The following is a 15,718-nucleotide window of genomic DNA, read 5'->3' as shown; positions in this document are numbered from 1 at the left end:
TTGAGAAAAAGTGTTACAAACAAGAAACTTACCACATTCATCATTACTGTCACTACTGCATAGCCTCAGCTGTTAAGGGTTGATGTTCTTCATTCCACATTGCTGCAGTCCTAACCATTGGGTAGTCCGCTGTCCCAGTCGGCCCGAATACCAAAGTATATGGCTGGCGTCGGTCAAGGCGCATTAGTCTGGCGTCAGGGCGTCCAGGGTACTATCGCGATGGCCGGCGTCATATCCCCAGTCTTTTTGCCGCATGGTCGATGCAGAAGCAGTTTTGCGAGTGCAGGTTGGCGTTCTGAAATTTTTCTGAAGTCGGAGTTTCAGACCGAATCAAAAGTTGGCTAAGTACCCGTTGGGAATATTTTTGTTTTTTCTTGCCCCAGTATTTAACCGGATGTCAGAAAAAGTGAATAACTGTATTTCTTGTGGGGAAACAGATACCTCATAGGGATTACCATACTTTGTGTATACCTTGTTTAGGGCCTGAGCACGACGTTGTTGGATGCCGCTCTTGTGCTAGATTTAACAAACGCACTATTAAGAGAAGGTTAGACTGTGCCAGGTTAGTTTTTGGGAAGCGTTGTAATTATAAAATGCCGTCGGATGCTCCGACGCCCGCTTCGTCCAAAAAGCGCAAGGACAAAGCAGCAAAGCCTAGAGTGGAAGAACCGACAGTCCCGGACGTCGGTTCTTTAGAAAACTCAGTGGAGCCGGAGGTTCTGCCAGGAGTTTCTTTGGAGTCTCAGGGGGAGACTTTACTGTTACAGGATGTGTCCTCTCTGGAGGTAGGCCAGGCTGAAGGGGCTTCTCAGGGGGCTGTTCTTCCCTCTCTTCCTAAGGTGGTTAGAGCCTCCCCTTCTGTTTCCAAGGCTTCTTTGTGAGGCAGGCCAGGTTTAACTTCAGTGGGGGTTTCTCCTAGCTCTTCAGGATCTTTGCCTAAGAAACATATGCTTAAAATGGCAGAGGATTTGATTACTATGATTAGAGGTTCTATGCCCCCTCCTGATAAGAGGCCTAGGGTGGAACCTGAGTTTGAGAGTTTTGAGCAGTGTTCGGAGGCTTCTGGTCTTGGCTGAAGACTGCAGGAGTATCCTCCTATTCTGATTGATGTGGATGATTCTACTCCTTCAGCTTCTCCTCCTGAGGGATTTTTCGTTTTCAGAGACTCTGCATTCCATGAGGGAGCATTTTAAATGGGAAGGTCAAGATTTCTCTGATTCCAGGAAGAGGCTTAGGGAATTCTTGTTTTACCCCAGCATAGGCCTTTAGCTATACCTCCTGTTCTGAATGTGGTGGAAGATGTTTTGCAGAGGCTTCCCTGAACCCTGATTCTTTGCCTCCTGCCCCAGTTAAACCGGATAGGTACTATAGGGTGCCTGAAGCTCATAAGTATCTTTTAAGAGTCCTAGGGCAGACCCGGAAACTGTCTCTCAGGGCCTAAAGGTGTTAAGGCTTCTGTTGTTAAAAATCCTGTTCATCCTGATAAAGAGGCAAGGGCTTTGGATAGATGGGGAAAGAAAGTGTATACTTCTTCCACTTTAGCCATGAGGCGTTGACTTGCCAGTTTCACATGTTAAAATATCAAAATTATCTCCTTTCACAATTGAAGTCTAAGGTGGATGCTCTGGCGGAAGGTATTGAGTGTAAAGAGTTGCAGGATTTAGTTCATGTGTCTGAACAGGTGGGTAAGCATTCCTTGCAATGTGGTTTTGATGCTGTGCAGGCCTCCTCGAGGGTGGCTGCCACTGGTTCTGTTCAGCCATTAGGCACGCCTGGTTGAGGGATCAGAATTTAGCTGAGCATGTTAAGACACGTTTTGGATGCTCCTTTACAGTCTGGCGTGTTGTTTGGTTCGCCTGTGGAAGCAGTTTTAAAGAAAATGGAGGACAAGGCTAAGTCTATACAAACTGTTAAAGATTTTTTGCAGGTGCAGCCTCCGAGTTTAGTAGAAATTGGCCTACTAAGGGATGGACATATCCTGCTTATGATTCCCAGTCTAGGGGTAGGTCTAGGCGTGGTAGGGGCAGAGCTCAAGGTTCTTTTAGGCCTAGAACAGGAGTTCACCTGCTCAGACTTCTGGTGAGGGCAGGGGTCAGTCCTTCCGTAAACAGACCCAATGACCTGCCTTTTCAGCTGCCAGTGCGTTCTCGTCTGGCAGCACCTTTAGGAGGAAGGTTGGCTCTTTTCAAAGAAAATTGGGATTTAATTACCCAAGACAGATGGGTTTGGATATCATTCACCACGGTTACAGGTTTTATTTCCATACCTTGCCTCCTTTCAAAGGCATGCCAGACATTCCTCCTCTACAAAGAAAGAGGCTCACAAGCAAATTTCTCTGTTACTCCAAATAGGGGCCATTCAGCCAGTTCCTGTGCCAGAAAGGGGCCTAGGATTTTATTCTCGCCTGTTCCTAGTACCAAGAAGGGGAACATGGAGACCAATTTTGGATTTATCTATCCTCAACACTTATCTGGACATTCCCAAGTTCAAAATGTTGACGTTACAACAGCTTTTACCTCTGCTGGGCAAAGATCACTGGATGGTAACTTTAGATCTCAAGGAGGCTTACCTTCATGTGCCTATCAGACTAAGTTGCAGGAAGTATCTGCGTTTTCGAGCTGGAAATTCCCATTATCAGTTCTCTGCATTGCCCTTTGGCTTATCTACTGCGCCCAGAGTATTCACAAGGGTTCTGGCCCCAGTGATAGTTTACTTCAGGAAAAAGGAATTCAAATCTATCCTTACTTGGGCGACTGCCTGATTCTGGCTCAAGAAAAGGGAGACTTTTTACAGCATTTGGAATATGTGATAGCAGTGCTAAGATGCCTAGGGTATTCTGTGAACGAAATAAAGTCCAGTCTAGTACCCTCTCAAGACATGTGCTTTCTGGGTGTGAGACTGAATACAGCAGCCCAGATGGCCTTTTAACCCCGGACAAACAAAAGAATCTTTCCATTTACTTCCATCAACTATCTCTTCAGTCGGGCTGACTGCAAGGACAGTCCTTCAAGCCTTAGGGTTCATGGCATCTTGTATTCTGGTGCTTCCCAATGCCAAACTGCATATGAGGAAGCTGCAATGGTATCTCAAAATGTTAGGGCACAGCCCTGCCAGGATTTGGACACTGTCCTTCTAATAATCCCTTGCATTCAACAGGAATTTTTGTGGTGGGCTCAGGAATGTCACTAAACAAGGGACTCTCTGTGACCCGGCCAGGGCGAGTCAGATTCTAACGACAGATGCCTCAGACATTGCTTGGGGAGCTCATCTAAATGGAAAGTGGATACAAGACAAGTGGCCTGCCAGACTACAGCATCTACATATCAACATGAAGGAGATGTTAGCAGTCAGTTTGCATTAATGGCTTTCAAGGAGTTACTTCTTCCAGGGCAGGTGTTGATTCTAACAGACAACACAACTGTCATGTGGTACATCAACAAACAAGGAGAACACATTCTTACCGTTGTGCAGGCAAGCAATGATTTTATGGAGACTGCTCTCAGCTTGCAACTAACTCTTCAGGCAAGGTTTCTGCAGGAGCACAGAACTCCTTAGCAGATGTGTTAAGCAGACAAATCATGGATCCCCACGAGTGGAAACTGGATCTTCATGTATTTCGGAAATTGACAGTGTCATGGGAACTCCAGACATAGATCTGTTAACTTCTCCACTAAACCACCAGCTGCCAAAGTTTTGCACAAAGAGGTTTCATCACACAGCTTGGAAAGTGGATGCTCTTTCTTTCAGTTGGAAAAATCTTCATGTGTATGCCTTTCCACCTCTGCCTCTACTCCCAAAGGTGCTCCTAAAGGTCAGACAAGACAAGCCAAGGATGATTTTAATAGCTCCAGATTGGCCTCGGCAACCTTTGGGTACCCATTACTGAGGAGTCTGGTAAGGAAGCCTCCATGGCCTTTACCTTTGATTCCACACCTGTTGTCTCAGAGGGACGGTCACCTGCTCAATGTCAAGCTCCACTCTCTTCATCTAACAGCTTGGCATATTCTGTTTTGAAACACAGCAGGTCTCAACTTCCTCAACAAGTTTTAAATGTGATTATGGAAGCCAGAAGACCTAGTACAAGGAAAGTGTACGCAGAAAAATGGAAGAGATTTTTATTTTGGAGTGCAGCAAAGAATTTGGAGATTTCTGAGCCTAATTTGAGTGTGGCTCTTCAATATCTTACTGAGTTATTGGACAAAGGTTTGTCTTTCTCTTCCATTAAGATTCATGCTGCAGCAATTTCAGCTCACTATGATTGTGACCACCATTGTTTTCGCATCCTTTGTTCAAGCAATTTCTTAGAGGGGCAAAAAATATAAGACCCCCAATGAGCTCCTACTCCTGCTTGGGATCTCAATTTTTGTGTTGGAGAAACTTACTCTACAACCTTTTTGAGCCTCTTGGCTACTGCTGAATTGAAATACTTGTCATGGAAGACTGCTTTTTGTTGGCCATTACTTCTGCAAGAAGGGTTTCTGAATTGCAGGCCCTTATGGCGGTAGAGCCTTTTTTGATTTTCCATAAGGATAGGGTATCATTACGTACTAATCCTTCTTTTATGCCTAAGGTGGTTTCTAGTGTGGCTTTAAACCAAACTATTCATTTGCCTACTTTCTATGCAGATCCCCAAAATAAGGGGGAAAAGATTTTGCACACTTTAGATGTACATAGGCAGTTGCGTTATTATTTAAGCAGGACCAAGGATTTTAGGCAGTCTCAGCAGTTGTTTGTTTCTTTTGCTTTGAGTTCTCAGGGCAAGCCTGTGTCAAAACAAACTATTTCTAAGTGGTTGGGTTTTACATTGCATTTTGTTATTCCCATCATGGCAAGGAGATTCCAGCTGGGATTAGGCCTCATTCCACTAGGGCTACTGCCACTTCAACAGCATTTCTAAGGGGTGGCAACTAAGGATATTTTGGAGGCAGCTACTTGGAGTTCGGTGCATACTTTCTCTAAGCATTACCACCTTCCTCTCTACTCTAAATCTAGGGCTGGTTTTGCCACAGCTATTTTGCAAGGCATGTTGACAGCTCCTGCTTCCTATGATTTGCCAGCCTCCCTTACCTCTGCTTTGGGATTCTACCCAATGGTTAGGACTGCAGCAATGTGGAATGAAGAACATAGTACAGTTTTGTACCTACCATAAATGTAGATGTTCGAGGATCCACATTGCTGCAGTCCAATACCCTCCCTCCTTCCCCTCTGTGTTTAGGGGTGGTTGTGTGGGTGAGGTTATACTCTTGTAATTTTGTATATATTGTACATATTTTTGGTGCAGGAGTGTTTGGTGTTTTTGGTTTTGGCCTTGTCTTTTTAGGGTCTTCTGACATCTGGGGCAAGAAAAGACTGAGGATATGACGCCGGTCATGCGCATTAGTACCCTGACGTCCTGACGTCAGACTAATGCGCCTTGACCGACGTCAGCCATATACTTTGGTATTCGGGCCGACTGGGACAGCGGACTACCCAATGGTTAGGACTGCAGCAATGTGGATCCTCGAACATCTACATTTATGGTAGGTACAAAACTGTACTTTTCCTGCACAGTATATAACAGCTGGCCAGCTTCCAAAACTTCAAGGGAATCTTCTGTATGCAAAAATCATTAGTCAGCTCGAGCTGAGATGACTAAAAGGAGTGGTTTAGATGACAAGACCTCCAAAGATTTTCTTACACTGAAGAGTTCCCCTCTTGTGGACTCTTTTAAGATTGACAGCAAGCTAGCACTTTCCATTGCTGGGTAGATATGTTCCCTTTGGAGAAAAAAAATCTTCCACATATACTTTTTTATGACAAGAAACTGAACTTTTTCTGTGAAAATATAAAGTTTAAGCTAGGAAACAGTATTTTTATTGAGTCACATGACTTAGTAACTTTTAAACAAGAGCATTACTTTTTACTTTGTGGAAAACATACTTTGAAACTACTGTTTCTGGAGTAAATAGTTGTATTATTTTAGTTTGGGGGCTGATGTAAGTGTTTAAAGTGCCTTTTACTGTGTTTTTCAGTGGAAAAAGTAACTTTTTTATTACTTACCTCTTTTACTGACTACTACTCCAATGCTTCCCCAGGAATCAAACACCTTTTTCAGCTTAACCATAGAATAACTTACTGGTTCCTTGGTTCGTCCTTCTTTCAGCCACAAAAAGAAGAAAATTACTAAGCATTCTTTGCCACCATATCAGGCTGCTACAGTGCCTCAGCCACACCTGGATGACTGCTGTGGCCATTAGTGGTTCCTCAGATCATTCATATTTTTCTTTAGCTCCCTCTGGTGTAGTCCCTACAGTCACCATGGACCAGGGTTAGACGTGTCTTCTGCCACTGTTGGAGTGCCCCTGGTGGGCTAGAGAGAATCACTCATCAAGCCAGACTGCTATGCCTATCTTTAGGGAAAAGTGAGTCTGCTTCTTTAGCATTTCCTGTTATAAAAAAGCAAAAACTTTGGACATGAGTGTTTTGCTTGACTTAGCTCAGGGTTTAATTCAGGCGGTTGACCTTTACAATTTAGCCCTGTCTGGCAGTAAAAAAAAAAAGATTCTTAATTTTCTGAAGAGGTTCAAGTTTTTGAATCACAAAATGATTGTGAAGGGACAGATTTTTTTCTTCATTTAGACAACTTGCTTATCTTTACAGTCTTTTATCAAAGGTCAAGGATATTCTACACAGACTGGGGTTTCAGGAGAACATACAAAAGTCTTAGTTGACTCTCCCTCATAATATTATTTTCCTGGAGTACCTCCTAGATATCTCTTTTCAAAGAGCTGTCCTTCTGCATGAAAAATAGATCTGTATCAATATTTATTCTTTAGTTCTACCACTCAGACTTCTGTCTCAGCCAGGACATTTCTCAGGATTGTGGGTCTGATGGCTTCTATGATTCTCTTGATTTCTCTAGCAATGAAAAAATCCAGTGATATGTAAAATCTATGTGGTCCCAACAGCTGCACCTCCTGACATTCCAGATTCTAGTTTTGTGGTTTGTTAAAATGGAAGTTTTCTGGTGGAAAAGCCAAATTTATCAGAGTTCATGTCTCCCATTTATCCTTCCCACCCCAGCACAGTCTGTAACAAGAGACACCTCAGACTTTGCTTGGGGAACAGTCTATGGGGATAAAAGTGCAGGGTCTTTGCAAAAGAAAAGACAGACCAAAACACAAACATAAAACAGATATTGGCACTTATAAATGTTCTAAACTCTCTCAATCATCTAAGGTCGCCAGGAAACTGAAAGTGTTTAATGACACAACAGTGATGTAGTACATAATCAAACAGAAGGGAACCCAGATCTTACCTTCTATACATACTGGCCATGGTAGCCAAGGATATAGCTTTTCAGCACAATCTCAGTCTGCAGGCATGTTTCTTGCTGTTAGAGCAGAATTTTGATGCAGATGTGCTGTGCAATACTATGACAGACCGTCACAAGTGGAAATTGAATCAGGGGTCTTCTAGGAATTGATCCAGTTGTAAAGAGCACTTCAAACAGATCTCTTCACCTCTAGTTACCACAATCAGGTGGCAAAATTCTGCTCCAGGACTCCAAGCAAGAAGGCCTAGAAGGCATGCATTTTCTTTTCCTTGGACCAGAATAGTCCTGTATGCTTTTGCACCCTTTCCAGTAATATCCAGGGTCATTCTGAATATTTAAAAGGACTCTCCAAAGATTACTGTGGTGAGTATATTCTGGCCCAGACAACAGTGGTTCTCTCTTCTTTCGAAAATGGCCGGGGAAATACTATAAAACTTCCTAACAGTCTGGATTTACACAAGACAAGGGATGTTTCATACATCTTGCTCTGAAACAACTGCAGTTAACTGCCTGGATGATAGAATCCTAGGACCCTTTAGGCACCTTTTTTCTGAGAACATGTAGCAGGTATTAAAGGAAACAAGAAAACCTGGTACTAGAAAATCATACATTAGTAAATGGAAAAACATTTCTAGTTGTTGTCCTTCAGGGCTAATGTTTCTGTGGTTCTATGGTTCTACATTATTTGTGTGAGTTAATATCCTCTGGCCTGTCATACTCCTCCATTAGGGTTCATTTGTCAACCATTTCAGCATGTCTGCCCATGGATCCACCTCTTTCAATGCAATCTCATGTAAAATGTTTTTGAAAAGGGTGTTGCATACCAAGCATCTTAGAAAACAGATGGGTCCTCCACGGGATCTTAATTTTGTATTAGAAAAACTAAATTATGCTTCATTTGAACCAGCTCATTAGGCTGACTTGAGATTCATGTCATGAAAAATGGTGTTACTAATTGCATTGATTTTTGTGAAAAGAGTCTTTGAGCTGCAAGCTGTTATGGTGGGTCATTGTTTTCTCATTTTACACAAAGACAGGGTTTCCTTGAGAACTAATCCTTCTTTTTTGCATAACGTGATATCTGAGTTTACACTGAGCAAAGCTATACCATTTCCCTGTCCTCTTTCCAGATCCTAAAAAATGAAGAAGAAAGGATACACCATACTTTGGATATCCACAGACAGCCTAGGTGCTATCTTGTCTAAACAAAATCTTTTAGGGCCTCTGATCAGTAGTTTCTTTCTTGTGAACGTGAGTGGAAGAGGACAACCTGTGTCAAAGCTGACTAGCTCCAAATGGTTGTCTCATGATATTAATTTTTGTTATATCCACCACAACAAAACAATTCCAGGTAGGCTCAAGAATTATTCTATGAGGACGTAGGCTTCATCTGTGGCTTTTTGGAAAGGCTTGTAGTCTAGAAGTATTTTGGAAGAAGCAACATCGTCCTCTGTATATATCCTTACAGAGCACGATAAACTAGATTCCTTCTCCATGTCTAGGACGGGCATTGCTAGGACCATTCTCCAAAGGCTCCTGGACCCTAATCATTCTTCCTTTCAGTCAGTCTAAGCTATGATAGCCTACCCATATACCTAAGGCTGCTGCAGTAGTAATCATAATGATGAATGTAGTACAGTGGTGTAAACAAACATACCATAACAGTAGATGTGAATAAATAGCAATGGTACCTTGAAAGATGACTAAGGAATGTACAGTCAGCAGTAGTTCTTCAGTCCAAGGCAGCAGAACAGTGTGCAATATATTAATGAATGCTTCAGCTTAGGGCAGTCTTGAAATACTGCCTGCATGTATCAGATATGATTCTTTCAGCTTCTCCACTGTAGATGTCTATACTGTAAGAAGGTTAAAGTACTGAGCAAGAAGTATATGACATATCTTAGAGGATGTAGACAGCACCTATGGAACAGTACAAATAGAATGTTAAGTTGTCAATCTCGCCTTCATTCTTGCTGGATGGGTTCAGAGCCGATCCTCGGCTCCGACTCGGCACTTGTTTTAGCTCGAGAACTCCTTTTACCAGCTCGAGGCAACCCTATATCCCATGATGCAAGGCGGAACTACCCCAGATCTCGTTTGCCGCTTAGCGAAAGAGGTCTCCTTTGCCAGCTGAGGTAAGTTTTTTCTTGTAAAAGAAGAAAAAGTTCAGTTAGGGGTTTATTTTTTCCCTTTAGTGTTAGATTAGCCTGTATTTAGTTACAGCCCACCCTATTCCCTTCCTTTTTAACTTTTATAAATAGTTTTCAGTTTAAAGTTTTAGTCAGGCCTAGTTCCCAAGTTATTCCCTTCCTGTGTGTCTGTGTAAGGGATTAATGGTGTGTTTGTTGGGACTGTTTGTGTTTCCCTTCTAGGATGTCAAAGAAGGCAAGGTCTCAGGCTTCAAGAAGTGTGACCAGTGCTGTCAGAAAATGTCTCTGACAGACGGTCACACTTTTGTGTTTATTGCCTGGGTTTGCACCTGCAGGACTCCTGTGCGTTGTGCCATGCTTTTAGCCAGAGAGTCCTGCAGGAAAGGAGGAACAAATTAATCCTCCGAGGTTTACTTAAACCTGAAGGTTCTCCTCCTAAGTCAGGGCAGGAAAACCTCTTAAGCCACCGAAGGTTCAGGCTACAGTGTCCAAGCCTCCTCCGGTGGCTCCGGCTCCCGTCGAGCCGATATCGGCCCGCTGGAGTCGACATTCTTCTGTTAGAGTAGTGGGTTCGGTGCCGGCCCCGATACCCTGACTACTGTGGCCTTGTCGGCCCGGCTGGAGCCGACACTTTATCCAGGCATCGGAGCCGAGATATCCTCGGCTCCATCTGGGTTCAAGGGACTTCGGCTCCGATGGCTTCACCCGTAAGAGATCCCGGTCCCATTTATAAGTATTCACTCGCCCGGGATCTCCTCTTTGTCGGAGCGGAGCCATCGGAGCCGATCTTGAGATCTTCCAGGCTGTCTGACCACGATTTGGAGAGGGTGGTAAGCAGGCTGTTGAAGTCTCAGGCACTGGCCCAAATGCTCCATAGCCCGTCTCAACAGACTTCGGCTATAGCCCCATTCTTGAGATTCCTCCTCCGACTCCACACCAGAGTTCGGAGCCGGAGCTTGGGACAGTGACTGTTTGATGCGAGCCGATACATCCTTCGGCTCCATCGCTCGGCTCCGATCTCCTCCATGAGACCTTCCTTGGAGGGTCCGGTCGCCGGGTTTCCACTGTCGGCTCCGAGGGGCTAGTGGCATCGGACCCTTGTCCGACCCCGCCTCCCTCTCGGGCTTCGCTTTGGTAAGCTCGGCGCGACATCTGCCTCAGAGCCTTCTCTCTCCTTGGAGCCGACCATTCCTGTTTCTTCGAGCGGTGTGTTCCGGTCTCCGGGGGGAGCCTTTGAGGTGATGAGGAGTGTCCTGGCCTCTGAGCCTGGTCAACGGTCTATCCCTCTAGCTCCTCCCTCATCAGTGCCTGCAGATGCCTCTTGCCAGCCTCTTGCTCTCAGGCCCAGGGATCCATCGCCCCAGGTTTCCCCACTGGGAATTTCCTCCTCTTCCGAGGTTTCTCCTGATCCTGCAGGGGAACCCCTCGAAGAGGACGTAAGAGGAAACACACAGACTCCCTGAGTCTACTACATCTGATACCGACTTAGATGAGTCGGAGGGTTCCCCACGGTCCCCTCTGAGGATGTCTCCTTTTCAGACATCCTTGAGCTCCTCAAACAGAAGGGGAATTGGCCTCCATTGACCCTCCGAGGATGAGTCGGTATACCTGGAGGCTTTTGATCCTGACCCTCCACCTCCTGGGTGTCTCCGCCTTTCAACCCACTCATGCAGGTAGTGGCTCGGAAGTGGCGGCTCCAGATTCTGTGGAACCTGTCCCCAGGAGACCATCCAAGTTCATCACGGCCCTTCGGATAAACAGTTCCTGTCCAAAGGTGTCTCTGTGGATGCTATGGTGGTGGCGGCGCCACTAAGAAGGAACTGGCCGGATCCTTCAGTGCCTGTCCATCCTCCTAATAAGGATTCTAGGACCATGGACAGGTATGGAAAGCGGATGTTTTCTTCAGCGACCTTTGCTATGCGTTCACTGAATTACCTTTGTCACTTCACCAGGCTTCAACGAGATATTCTCAAGGAACTGGGAGAAGTTGTCCAGGATCCTTCTGCTGCTGGGGCTCAGGAAAAGATTGCCTTACAGCTTGCTATCCTGAATTCCATATCTAACTCCTCCATGCGGCTCATATCTTATGCGCCGATGGAGCGAGCAGGGCCGAGGGCACAGGGGTTGCTCTTAGACGCCAAGCCTGGATGCGCGGCTGTAATTTTGCGGACCCCTTTAAGGCGTCCTTCACCAACACCCCCTTTGACGGTTCGGCTTTGTTCGGACCTCAGGTGAAGGATACTTTGACCAGATGTGAGCAGGACGGTAAAACTCTTTCTGCCGTTGGAGTCCAGTTTTCCACTCCTTCTAGACCATACCCCAAGGGTCAGAAGGGGGGGAAGATGTGGTTCCGTAAAGCCCAAGGAGCTACACCGGACACACGTGGTCAGTTTACCCCCAGAGGCAGAGGGGGTAACAATAATAGACGCCCCCCTAGAGGCAGGGGGGGTCCTCAGAACCAGGGCAACAGGGAGTCTCTTCCTGAGAAGCCCTTTCAGCATCCCTGAGGTGTTGCCCCACTGTCCACCCTTGGAGGCAGTCGGGGGAAGAATTTCGCTGTACCCAGTAGCCTGGCAATCCCTATCCCAAGAGAAGTGGGTACAGTCGATCATATCCGAGGGTTACAAAATCCCCTTCTAAAGGTTTCCCATATCTCTACAATCCCTTCCAGACATCTCACCCGGTCAAAGGGATTTGGCAAGACAGGAATTTTCAAAACTCCTGGAAAAAAGAGCCATCCAGACAGTGCCAGCAGACCAAGTAGGATCCGGCTTCTACTCAAGATTCCTTTTGGTCCCCAAAAGGACGGGAGATTGGAGACCAATACTAGACCTAAGCAGACTAAACAAGTCTGTCAAAAAGGCAAGATTCCGGATGGTCACGCTGCAATCCATTCTGCCCTTTCTGGGCAAGGACAAGTGGATGTGCTCTATAGACCTTCAAGATGCGTACTATCACATAAAGATTCACAGATGCTCCAGAAGGTTTCTCCGCTTTCGGCTGGGAGCCAGTCATTACCAATTCAGAGCACTGCCCTTTGGCCTCACTTCAGCCCCCAGAGTGTTCACCAAATGCATGGCAGTGGTCACAGCTCACCTGAGACGCCGAGGATTCCAGGTGTTTCCTTATTTGGACGACTGGCTCCTCTCCGCCACCTCCAAGCATCAGCTTCTTCGGTCCAGAGACTACACCCTACAGCTTTGCAAGAGACTAGGAATTTCGTAAATTGAAAAATCCTCTCTGCTGCCTTGCCAATCTATCACCTTTATAGGCGCAGAGTTAAATACCGTCAAAATGTTAGCCAGGCTAACAGATCAAAGGATTCTGGACATCCAGAAATTTGTTCAGCTTCTGTTACTAAGCAACAAGATCAAAGCCAGGTTTGTCTTGAAAGTTCTAGGCCTAATGGCTGTGGCCATTGTTCTTCTTCCACTAGCTTGCTTCCACATGCGTCTCCTGCAGTGGATGCTATTCACGCAGTGGTCGTACCACGATCTGCCCATGAGACACGAAATATTGGTAACACAGTCGTGCAGGGCTCATCTACGATGGTGGATATCTTCCCCTCTTCTTCATCAGGGCCGACCCTTTGTTCCCCCTCCTCCAGTTGCCACAGTCACCACGGATGCCTCCCTGATCGGATGGGGGGGGCATTATCAGGGCAGGATGGTCCACGGGACGTGGCAACCCATAGAATACCACTTGCACATAAATGTCCTGGAGATGAGAGCAGTGCTTTTAACGTTGCAAGCCCTCGACGACTTTCTTCCCACGGGGACTATTGCAGTACAGACGGACAACATGTCTGTGGTCTGGTACATCAACAAACAGGGCGGAACCAGGTCCTATCCCTTATGTCGAGAAGCTCTCAGACTTTGGCAATGGGCGATCTCTTCTCAGCGGTTTCTGATAGCAACGCACATCCCCGGCAGGTCCAACCTATTGGCGGACAGGCTAAGCAGATCTATTCTGATGCCTCACGAGTGGTCTCTCAATCAATCTGTAGTGGATCAGATTTTTCTGAAGTGAGGCACCCCTTGTTGCGATCTTTTCGCTACCCTCAAAACAGCAAGTGCCCAGATTACTTCACACTTTTTTCCTTCCAGGCCAACCCTTGAGAGACTCTCTAACCCAGGATTGGCCTCGGGGACTTCTTTATGCTTTTCCTCCCTTTCCATTGATTCCACAAGTCATTTAGAAAGCCACCGCTTTGAGAGAGCCAAATTGATCCTCATTGCTCCATATTGGCCTCGACAAATTTGGTTTCCGTCTCTACATCATCATCTTCTGGTGCAGCCCTGGCATCTGGACCCAGTTCCAGATCTTTTGATCCACCAGTCGGGTCAGCAGCACCGGGCCATTCATTCCCTCAACCTCACTGCTTGGTTGCTCCACTTCCTTCCCTAGCCAGGCTACCAATGATTTCTGACTCAGTCAGAGACATTTTAGTGTCTTCTTTAAAGTCGTCCACTAGAACTATTTATGCTAGCAAGTGGCGATGTTTTTCGATTTGGGCAAACGCCAGAAATATTGATCCTTTTACCGCTCCTGTACATTCTGTTTTGGATATCCTGGCGGAGGTTTTTCATTCAGGATCTTCGGCCATCTACAGTCAAAGTACAACTGGCTGCTATTTCCAAGTATCATGTTGGCTTGCATGACAATAACATCATGTCTCATAGGTTATGCAGGGCCTTTTTAAGAGGAGTTTTTCTCCTAAAACCGCCTGTGAAACATCCTCCTCCGCAATGGGATCTAAACTTAATGTTGGCATCCCTAATTCTACCTCCTTTCGAACCGTCTGCTACGTGTTCCTTAAAGTTATTGACGTGGAAAACTATATTTTTGCTGGCTGTTACTTCGGCAAGAAGAGTTTCTGAGATTCAGGCCCTCTGTATTCGTTCTCCTTATCTGGTTTTTCATAAGGATAGGGTTTCGCTTAGAACTAACCCTTCCTTTCTTCCCAAGGTTGTATCTCAAACCAATATTAACCAATCTATTGATCTACCAGTTTTCTTTCCTAACTATTCTGACAGAGCTGAACAGAAGCTGCATTTTTGGATGTTCATCGTCAGCTCAGGTACTACTTGCATAGGACTAAACAAATTAGAAAATCAGACCAATTGTTTGTCTCCTATGCAGAAAACAGGTTAGGTCTTCCAGTTTCTAAAGTGACCTTATCTAGATGGTTGACTTCCACCATTTCCTATCTGTACCTCTAAGGGCAAACAACTATCTTCTAAGCCAAAAGCACACATTCTGACCAGGAGTCTATCCACTTCTATAGCCTTTCAGGATAGACTTCCCATTGACACTATTTGTGCAGCAGCTACTTGGGCCACGCCTCATACCTTTGTGTCTCATTACAAGTTGGATTTGGCCTCCAGAGATAGGGCCAGTTTTGGTTCCACAGTTCTCAAGAGTCTGTTCCATTGAGCCACCCGGGATACAGGTGCTAGGACGCTGTCCCATCCAGCAGAATGAAGGCGATTGACAACTTAACATTTAGAAGTTATGTACCTACCATAACGTTCCATGTTAGTTGTCTTCTCTGCGCCTTCTTCTTGCGCCCTCCCTCCTTCCCCTGGCCTGGACAGATCTTGGAGAGTTCCTATTAGATTGCTTCCTCTGGAGCATTGTTATGAGGACTTCTTTTAGGAATCATGGTTCCTAATTATTTTAGGATAGTCTTTAGCAGGGTCAGTTAGCTGCCAAACGAGATCTGAGGTAGTTCCGCCTTGCATCATGGGATATAGGGTTGCCTCGAGCTGGTAAAAGGAGTTCTCGAGCTAAAACAAGTGCCGAGTCGGAGCCGAGGATCGGCTCCGAACCCATCCAGCAAGAAAGAAGGCGAGAGAAGACAACTAACATGGAACGTTATGGTAGGTACATAACTTCTAATTAGCAAGCATAACAAACCCAAATGTAACAGTTCATACATGACGTATATTTTTTTAATTTTTTGGTAGAGTTTTTTATTACCTTTATTGAATTATCACTTACACATAAGCAAACATGCATTTATATAAAATAAAACAAACCTTGTTAGCATGTTCACAGTTACAAACATTATATATCATATAAAGTCATCATCATCAAACATTACATAAATTGATCAATATCTGCCTTGCGTTAAACCTCACTGCTCCTCCAAAACATTATTCTGCATGTATTGTTCCCACAATTTCCATTTTTTCTATGCAGTTTGTTCTTACCCTTTTCTAAAGATCTCCCTTCCAGTTCTTTAAAAAAA

Source organism: Protopterus annectens, chromosome 3.part1 (assembly GCF_019279795.1).
Source record: "Protopterus annectens isolate FY-2018-M chromosome 3.part1, PAN1.0, whole genome shotgun sequence".
In the NCBI taxonomy this organism is placed as follows: Eukaryota; Metazoa; Chordata; order Ceratodontiformes; family Protopteridae; genus Protopterus; species Protopterus annectens.
Note: the sequence above shows the minus strand (reverse complement) of the source record.